The sequence below is a fragment of the Cydia fagiglandana genome, chromosome 22, assembly GCF_963556715.1.
Source record: "Cydia fagiglandana chromosome 22, ilCydFagi1.1, whole genome shotgun sequence".
Lineage (NCBI taxonomy): Eukaryota > Metazoa > Arthropoda > Insecta > Lepidoptera > Tortricidae > Cydia > Cydia fagiglandana.
The window spans coordinates 6,993,263-7,003,806 of record NC_085953.1 but is presented as its reverse complement, the minus strand read 5'-3'; positions in this window follow the sequence as shown (position 1 = coordinate 7,003,806).

Below are 10,544 nucleotides of genomic sequence, written 5' to 3'. Positions count from 1 at the left end.
ATAGACATGTGAATGGTCAAAGTCAAAGTTATCTTTATTAGTACTTTTTGGCATCATGTGATTTTTATAATCAAAATTGCATGATGTGGCCATCTCATGTAAAAGTTTCCTTATTTTAACAAAGTGTTTTAACCCTTAAACGCTAATTTAGGTCAAAAATATGAGCCTTTAAGTACAGTATTTGGCTACGGTCTTGTTTCTTAAGGCATTAAGTCCGCCATTTGTACTGTTCAATATGTGCAATAAATCATGTATTGTGCAATAAAGATTAAAATAAATAAATAATACCTACATATTTTGATATACCACATCGCTCCTTGAGAAACATAGTGTCACTATACAAAATTAATTAATTAATTAATTAAGAACCATTCGAATAGTGACGTTGTTCAATTTTCGAAAAGTTGAATTTTCAGGCACAAATTATTTTGTATAGTGACACTATGTTTCACAAGGAGCGATATCATATCTCGCATATTCGCCAGGAACCCAGAAGGACTTTGTTTTGATAAAATCTTTAACATATCTTTGTGAGTTAAAACGTTGGATCGCGCTTATTCTCCTCATCCATTGATTCAGTACATCGACTTGTCTTCACAAAGTCACCTTGTTAATTCAAAAAATACTAAAATTACAAAAAAGTTCGGAAACGGACTAAACACAACAGCATACCTACTGATGAGTGTGTAAAAAAGGATACCTTTGTAATTTCAGTCAATTTGGCTATCCTCCTCTAACGATCTTTTTATTATGTAAATGGATGATGTCTGTGTCATCATTTCATCGACTAGGTAATGAAGTAAAAAGTTATATGCATATACCATTTTAGAATTTGGGAAAAATCTAAGATTACTTAAATGATATTTTATATCTAAGTATTAACATAATGTAACTCTTATTAGTGTTACCAACAACCTATATAGGTAATAATTATTAGAGATGCCACGAATATTCGGCAACTATTCGGTATTCGGCCTATTCGACCACTTTGCCGATTATTCGGTATTCGGCCGAACTGTTGCCTAGTATTCGGCCGAATATATAAGGATAATGTAAGGATCCGAAAGTCCCTATATACGAGGTGTATATTATATAATAATTCTTACTAAGTACGATGATGAGATAAAACAATCATATATCTCTCTGCATCTTTAAATTAAATAAATGATTATTAGTCGCGATATACCCATAGGTAAATGAGTATAGGAATATAAATATAACCCATACCTCGCTGATTTTACTAAACAAAAGTTGTGTAGAATACATCGCTTGATATAGCCATAATACCGCCTATTGTCTACCATTCTTTAAGTATAGTCTATCAATTATATCGCTCTTTCTATTGTAATAAAACCGGACAAGTGCGAGTCGGACTCGCCCACCGACGGTTCCGTACAAACGGTAACTAAGCAAATAGTATTACTTTCAACTCGATATCTCCACGCGTTCCCGAGATAAAGAGACGGACGGACGGACGGACAACAAAGTGATCCTATAAGGGTTCCGTTTTCTCCTTTTCAGGCACGGAACCCTAAACATCATCGGTTTCTTTTAAACGTGTTTGATTTATTCGTGATTTCCGATAGTTCCGATTACGTAAAACCACATTAAAGAAAATACTTGCAAGTGTATCACTAGGTTAATCCACTCGACGAGATTAGCTATCTGTTTACACAGCGGTCTATTCCAGTTAAGTGCACTTAGTGACTTTTACATGGATTATAAGTGTTTGCCTTTCTACTTATTTGATTATAATTGGTCTAATAAAATATTCATTGTGTTGTACGAGTATGTAATTAATTCACTAGGTATTTAATGTTTTGGGACCTAGATACATGAACAATTGACCGTATTGTTCATGTATCTAGTCCCCAAAACACCGTAACTATAGTGACCGTAGTTCTGTAGAAAGCGAACAACTTTTTATTTTGTGTCAAAGTACCAAATTTGGTCGCTTACTGCTTTGATAAAAAATTTAGTTTTCTGTATATCTTCATCATCATCATCATCTCAGTCATAAAGGTGGCCAATGACGAGCCTTCCAACAGTCCAAATAGCGTGGCTGCAATCCAAAATCGCTCCGTGAATGTCAAAAACGTACAATGTTTAATATTAGGATGCCGTCCATTTGGATGAATCCATTGTAACGGCATCCATTTGGAAGGCGACGACTGCTGAACATATGCCTCCCCCTTGTTATGGGGGGTGAATGCCATAATCTCATATAACTACGGTCAATTATCAAACCTAGGTGCAATGAGTTCAGTTCCAATTTACTTACATACATACTCGTATTTAGTACATGTGTTCACTTTACATGTGTAATAATAATATGTATGTACTTACATATATGTTGTAGACGTTGTAGTAAAACTCCAACACTCCGCCGGTAGGCAGTGTTGCCAGGGCTCTGGAGTCCTAAGTTACGTTTCGTTTCCCTAAAAGTCACGTTTTTGCTGCTTAAGTCACATTTTTATATTATTGTATTGTATGGGTAGATTGGGTAGGTATAGCTGGTCAAGCAAATCTTGTCAGTACAAAAAGCCGCGAAATTCAAATTTTCTATGAGACGATATCCCTTTGCGCCTACATTTTTCAAATTTGACGCCTTTTTCTACTGACAAGATCTGCTTGACCAACTTTAAATCGATTTTCAGATTCAGAAAATAATATATTTCACAAAAAATCTACTAACTTTATATGATTTTTCTTTTTGAAACACACATTTTCATACTTAATGCTATTTGTGATCGATTTCATGAATTTTAAGGCGTATCCAGACTAGTCAATTTTTCGCCAATCTGATTAAATTGCCCGATCGAATCAGGACGTGCGGACGCAAACGCCAATTTGGCTCGCCGAATTAAATCGCCGATTATGACCGATATTACCGACAAAACGGAGTACGGGCGCAATAATACCAATTTGTGACGCCAGTATTTTCTTTTTGGGGCATTTTTTCAATTTAGGTGTACTAATATCTAATATCACCATAAATCTATTGATATTTTTGTTCCTGAAAATAATCAATTCTACCAGCAAAATTTGCACTTGATTACTTTGCCTCACATGTGGATAAAATGCAACTTTCTTATCAGTTTTTGAACAATCACGAGAGCCTTTAAGCGATATCCAGACGGGATGAACAAATCAACTGATTTGATCAGAAATAAAATTGGCGTCAATCTCCGATTTAAGGCGTATTCAGATTAGTCAAATTTTCGCCAATCTGATTAAACTGCCCGATCGAATCAGAGGCCGCCAGAGGCGTATAGATAACTACTAGGTATACTATCAAACTAAATAACACCGTCATGTCAAGGTAACAAGTCTCATTTTGCCACGACTATTATAATAAACGTGATGGTGGATGTAACGTCAAAGTGCCAGTGCAAGTGTCAACTTGGGTGCGTTCACTGCGTTCCTAAATAATACGAATTGCAGAATTAAACTTGTCCAAAATTCGACTAGCTTAAAAAGTCACAAAAATTGCCTCATGATCGAAAGTCACGCACATGTCACACGAGAAGGCCAAAATTCACGAAAAATGTGACTTTTGTGACCATCTGGCAACACTGCCGGTAGGTAACTACTCCCCAGGTTTGTCTAATCAAACTTTAGGTACTATACTTCGTTTTTTTTAGCATTAGAAATTAGGTAAACAATCTTGATGTGTCTTTTAATTGAAAAACACGTTTTAAAAATAAGTCACGGCAAATATGTAACAATTATGAATCTAATACGATCATTTATATTCTTCTGATTTCATAAGTAGTACTTATTGATTTTTAAAAAGCGTTTTTCAATTAAAAGACATGTCAAGATCGCTTACCTTCTTTAAAGTTCTTTCTAATGCTAAAAAAAACGAACTATAGCTAGTGTGTACCTAAAGTTCGTTTTTTTTAGCATTAGAAAGAACTTGCAAGAAGGTAAGCGATCTTGACATGTCTTTTAATTGAAAAACGCTTTTTAAAAATCAAAAACTATTCAGAAATCAGAAGAATATAAATGATCGTATTAGATTCATATTTGTTACATATTTGGCGTAACTTATTTTTAAAATGTGTTTTTCAATTAAAAGACACGTCAAGATTGTTTACCTAATTTCTAATGCTAAAAAAAACGAGGTATAGTACTAATTACGGTGAAAATTATGTTGTAACTAATTAGTGCCATAGAGCAATCAAAAGCCCTAATTACAACAAAATGTTCCCCGTAATTACTAATTAGTACGAGCACAGGATAAATAATAGTACTAGGTACAGAAGACTCACTCTCTAACAAAACGCGTCTGTTACGATCAGCACAGATATGGCCGCTATACTTCGTTTTTTTAGCATTAGAAAGAACTCCACAGAAGTAAGCGTACAGTTTTTATCGGGCTCTTTAATTGTTAATAATTATTGCATTATGTAATGTAGCACGGTCAATACTATATAATTTACTTCAAATTATTACCGCTAAAAGTGCCGGATTTGGAACCACAAGCTTACTTCTGCGAAGTTCTTTCTAATGCTAAAAAAAACGAACTATAGGCGGCGACAGCGCCACGCGCGGCTTATGGCTTTCCCCAAAATTGGGGTGGAACGGATGTACTTTTAGCTACCTGTAGCAAAGCGACGAAATCGCGGAGTGAGCCACGCCTGGTACGAGTGTGAACTAGGGTATCACAAGTGAACCAACTGGCGACTGAAGTCACAATGTCGTCTCTTTCACTCTTGGTTGGTCTTTACAAGGGTAAAGGAGATGCCAATCGTTCGTAGAGAAACGAAACGAAGCTATCTGTCTCTATCTCACTAATATAAAAGAGTGATAGTGATTGTCATCGGTGTTTTTTAAGTCCGGCTAGCACCACGGATTGTCTCGTTAGGCATAGCTTTATTGAACTTTTAAATCAAAATATACGTGTTAAGAAGAGTACATAGCATCTAGACCCAAGTCAAATACAGTTTTTACTACTACTTTACACTACTTATCCGAATACGTCAAAATTGGGTAGCGCCGGTAGTACTCTATAAGCTAACTTTCTATTATGGCTCCTCTTCACGTTGGGCCAACGCCAACACCAACGAGGGACGCATTTATGCGTTAGAGGGAGCAAGTGATATTGCTATCTCATTCTACCGCATGGCTGCGTCCCTCGTTGGCGTTGGCGTTGGCCCAACGTGAAGTGGAGCCATTAGACTGATAGGTACTTCAATACTTTGTTGCTTTAATACCATATTTAACACGTTTTCGTCATAAACTTCTTTTGCAACAAGTTTCTTAAGTGTTCAGTAAAATGCACCGAGTAAAACGTGTTTTAGGTAACAGTACCTATATTTACAGTTACGTTAAATTTTTAATATAACGCTTATTTTATGATTTCCACAATGTAACGTGAATATGAAATCGTTATTTTACCGGTTACTTGCGCAAATTTCGCACTAAATGGGCGATTACAATAATACTCCAGTGCCGATGCCGCTCTGGTCCACTGGTCCTCCACAAAGAGCGAAGGTTGAGGGACTATTGCGGGTCGTGACCGGAACGACTGCCGGGCCCAGCTGGTGGAATTAAGTTCTTGTCACCAGGGGGTCAATACTATTGTAAACCGTACCGTAATATTTTACGTACTATCGGCCAAAGCCAGAGTCGACCAGTTTCAAAACAGTGTCGCTTGCAAACGTTGATTTTTGAGTTGACCCGCCCCTAATTTGTTGACCAATGAGAAACAAAGATCCTTTTTTTGTTAAGTAACTGTCATTGTTCACAATCTTTACGTAGCTAGCACGTGTTTTGTCAGGTCAGTTGCATCTTGCACTAAAAAAGGTGGCTAGAAAAAAGGCCAGTCTTCAAAAGATTTAATTTTAGAACCGAAACTGCGAGGTAAGGAATTTGAGTTACCTATACCTACTTATTATTAGTTATTACATGGCGTTTTTTGGGCAACTAGCCATATTGTGCGAGGCGATAGGCCATACTGAATAACTTTTTCTATGGGAACAACCCCTAAATCCCAAAAAAAATCTACGTTTTCTATGGGAAGGCCATCCCGTAGGAAACGTCGACATCCACTCGACCAATATATGTATGAAACGGCCAAAAATTTTTGTGATTTCAGAGTTGGTCCCATAGAAAAAGTTGTTCAGCATCAGTAAATATAATCACCTCGCACAATATAGCCAGTTGTTCAAAAAACGCCATGTATATACAAAAGTACAGAATCATTTCTGTAGCGCTCCCCTCTCCAGATTACCTGTGAAGAAATTTTTGCTTATGAGATTTTATACTCAGTATAGTCAGTATCATTATGTGATGGCTCTGAACCTCTTTCTTTTATTGATATCTAAATTAAAATTAACTACCTATATTCTATTGACTCCGTTATTGTCTGTGGTGGACAAAAAAGTGGCGTGGACAGACAGTTAACTATAAATACCCTATAGGTATTCTGTGAGGTACCTAGGTAAGTACTTGGGTAAAGCGTGTACCGCCTCTCCTCTGTAAAAAGGACCAATTTTGAAATAGAATGGCCTAGTTTTAATTTACGATTATCACTTTTGTACCAATAAGTAGGTACATCTCTTCAAAACACCTCAACCTAAGAGCAGTAAGTATTTTACTTTAACTACGACAATAAACGTGATGTGTTCCACTTGCATGACAATCGTAAGTCGGTTAATGATGATGGCATCCTTGCACAATGGTTAAAGGACTACCTTTAGCTTGGACAATGCTCGGTGTCCTCCGATTACGTATTACGTAAGCAACCTGTGGTTAAGCAACAAGTGGGAGGGGTTATACGGAGAGCAAAAAATCTACAATGTGACTTGGTTAACAATGTACGAAAAATCCCGGTGATTGGATTTTAATGTTCCCTCTTGTATGGTAGTCTTAAATAAAATCAAATTGGTAAATCAGTGCAATTACATGGTAAGAACAGGTAAGTGTAGAGAAAAATAAACTATAAGCTAACAATATCCTATAATATTTTGTAAAAAAACATGTCCATTTTGACAGTTTTTTCTCCCCTGCCCAACTGTGTTCTAAGCGGTGATCGTACATTTTCCAGCATTTTTGGTGCAGCAGAGTGGTGTTAACGGAAATGGTATAGAAAATTTCAACTGAAATGGTAAATTAAGGTTAATATTAACGTAATTAACGCTAATTAATCATTAGGGTTGAAATTATTTAAGTATACCAATTCCGTTAACACCACGTCTCCGCTGCACCAAAAATGCTGGAAAATGTACGATCACTGGTTTTAAGATAATTTATAGGTAGGTACTTAAATTCACTGCTCTATCTTCGTAAGAAAAGAGATAAGGCAAACATAATGATAGGTAAACTCCACTCCACTAGATATTACACTAAATCTATAGGAACTTTAATTCTAATGTAGTTGCGTAATTTTACATTCAAGAATACGTAATACATACGTGGGTTTTAAATTTATTGTATTGTGTGGCCGACAATTATGTAAAAACGACCACCAAGTCTTAATTTCTATACTTGGAGGTAGTTTTGTTACGGAATATGTAATCTATAAACTGATATTCTAACATTTGCGTGAGACTAAGGTAAACATCGCGACAGATAAATGTTACAAGGACGAAAGCGGTCCTTATTGACATGCAACTGTGCGGAAAATTTTGTAGGCAGACCTATCAGTTCATAGCCGTACCAATATAATCGCGTCTTGTAATTATTTTAGGTAAGTAGGTATTAGGTACTTGCGGCGTGCAATTTAAATACAAAGTTCTTAGTTATTGAATTTAAACATCAAAATATTACGAGTTGATTTGTACTTAGTAACCTAATTAATTCACAAAAATATTGCCGAAACTTAGCATGATGTATCTTTATAGTCTGCAATGGGCATGTCGAGAATTGTCAATTAAAAAGTGGAATACTTTACCGCTCGGGGCCCTATTTGAGTCGCCACCTCACCGGTGTGTCGTGACTGCTGTATGGTGAATACTTACTTTAATGTTTAAACCTATAAACATTAGTGTTAGACAAGTGGAATATTACGGTAGCCACGTTCACCCCATTACTTTGATATCTCGAATTGGTTCCCAGTTCGACCGTTTGTCACGAACCATTATTCCACTTACAGTTCCCACGATTTAAAATAATGAGAATGTTTTTCGCGTGTTTAAATGTCCGTGCGAATGGTCATCACTTTTGGACAATTAAGTATTATAAACTGAATTTGTTCTTCCCATAACAATGACAGCTATTAAGTATAGTTAGTTGGACTTTTCTTATTGTTCTCGGCAAAATAAATGTTTTTGACGTTTTGTTTTGGTACGGCACGACCAAAACTATCTTACGCTTTGTAAAATATTATCCAAACGAACCTAAAGCAAAATAAGTTAAACGGCCTTGGAAACCTAAAAAACGATTACCATTACGAATATCCACTAACCAAAAAGGTAATCTAAAGCTTATTCCACCGTCCCCATTCTACCATCGGACTTTTAGACGCACGGCCGGTTTCCATCCTTACTTGGTAGATATTCCACCAATTCGCACGAAGCGCTTTGCTTCTACTTTCCTTATGCGCACTGTCAAGGAATGGAATTCCTTGCCGGCGTCTATATTTCCGTGTTCTTATAACCCCGCAACCTTCAAATCAAGAGTGAACAGGCACCTTCTGGGCGAGCTCGCTCCATCGTAGGCCACGTCTACGCCTCGGCTAGTCTGTGGCCATGAGTAAGCCCATTCATAATTAAAAAAAAAACTACAATCTATGGCTTTGGCATATTATATATTATATGTATAGGTAGACAAATCTTTTGCCGACTGTTACCTACTTACCATAATAATTTTGCAATGTCACTGGAACTAAATGCACATGCCAATTTTCTTAGATTGTTTTGCCGCACGTACAGCCAGGCACAATTACCTATAACGACAGTTTTCCTGTCACTTCACACGTAAAGGGCGTATGCAAAATTGAATCTTATTCTCTTGAAATAAGCTCCATAATGAAAGCTCAATCTATATCAGATATTTCGCATAGTTATTTATTATTAGACCCATCATATGTTAGGGGCTGTCCATTAATTACGTCGTCGCTTTTTGACCCCCCCTCCCCTAAAATCATGCTTCGAATGACCCCGTTTCGTCCTACGTCATGCTCATCCGATGTCCAGATCCCCCCGCCCCCTAATTTGAAATGAAGTAATTTATGAATAGCCCCTTATGATATTACGCTACGTCTTACGTAGGCGAACAACGCGCGAACGCGGCGCGGCGCGGCGCGGCGAAATCAATCCTTTGATGCCCATAGAAGTGTCCTACGTAAGCGATCTCGTTGCGAACGCGGTGCGGCGCGATTTGCACGCGAATGTCAGGCGGCGCGGCGCGGCGCGGCGCGGCGGCGGCCGCTTTCGCCGCGCCGCGCCGCGCCGCGTTCGCGCGTTGTTCGCCTACGTAAGACGTAGCGTTACCAAGCACGTTTGAGTTCAGAGATATTGGCCTATGATTTTTTTTGGTTCCCATCCTATTGCTGTGAGACTGTTGATTTTAACAACATCTTCCTGGCGTTATCCCGGCATTTTGCCACGGCTCATGGGAGCCTGGGGTCCGCTTGACAACTAATCCCATGATTTGACGTAGGCACTAGTTTTTACGAAAGCGACTGCCATCTGATCTTCCAACCCAGAGGGGCAACTAGGTCTTATTGGGATTAGTCCGGTTTCCTCACGTTGTTTTCCTTCACCGAAGAGCAACTGGCAAATATCAAATGATATTTCGTACATAAGTTCCGAAAAACTCATTGGTGCGAGCCGGGGTTTGAACCTGCGACCTCCGGATTGAAAGTCGCATGCTCTTACCGCTAGGCCACCAGCGCTTCCTGCTGCCTACCTGTTGATTTTAACGACATAGGTATTACACGTTTAAATCCTTTTATTGTAATGTAAATTGGGTGGCACGAGGATACATAGGATGTGGATGTACATGCTGGTGGCGCGTGCTACATAATAATGTTTATGTAAAAGTAAAATCTGACTGGTATCTTACTCGAGGAATTAAGTAGGTAAATTAAATTGTCAAGATATTTTAGATATACCTAGTCTTTTCGGAAAGAGAAGAGTCGTGGAATGTATTGGGCTTTGGGCTCCATACATTCCACGACTCGGATCTTCTCTTTCCGCACAGACTCTATTAACAATTCTTATCCTTTCAAGCGCCATACCTACGTCATTTTAGAGTGGTTGGAGTAACGATTTTATTTTAATTAATCAAATTTCTTAATTGTATATATTAATTGAATACGTAATACCAATATTAAAAAATAAAGTAAATTGTCCGGGAGCCGGTGTCTGCCACCGGTAAGGGTTATTTATACACACAAAAATGGATTATCTTTTACACGAGTGGAAAAATCATAACAAAGTACCTCTAGGTACTTCCACTATCCAAGTTAAACAAACAATAATTTATTAACACTGTATGGATATGATGGTCGTATTTGTCTACGTGACAGCGTGATAAAACGGTGTCCGTCTCTTTCTATCCCGCAGAGTTAAAAAGTGACAGTTGTTTTATCA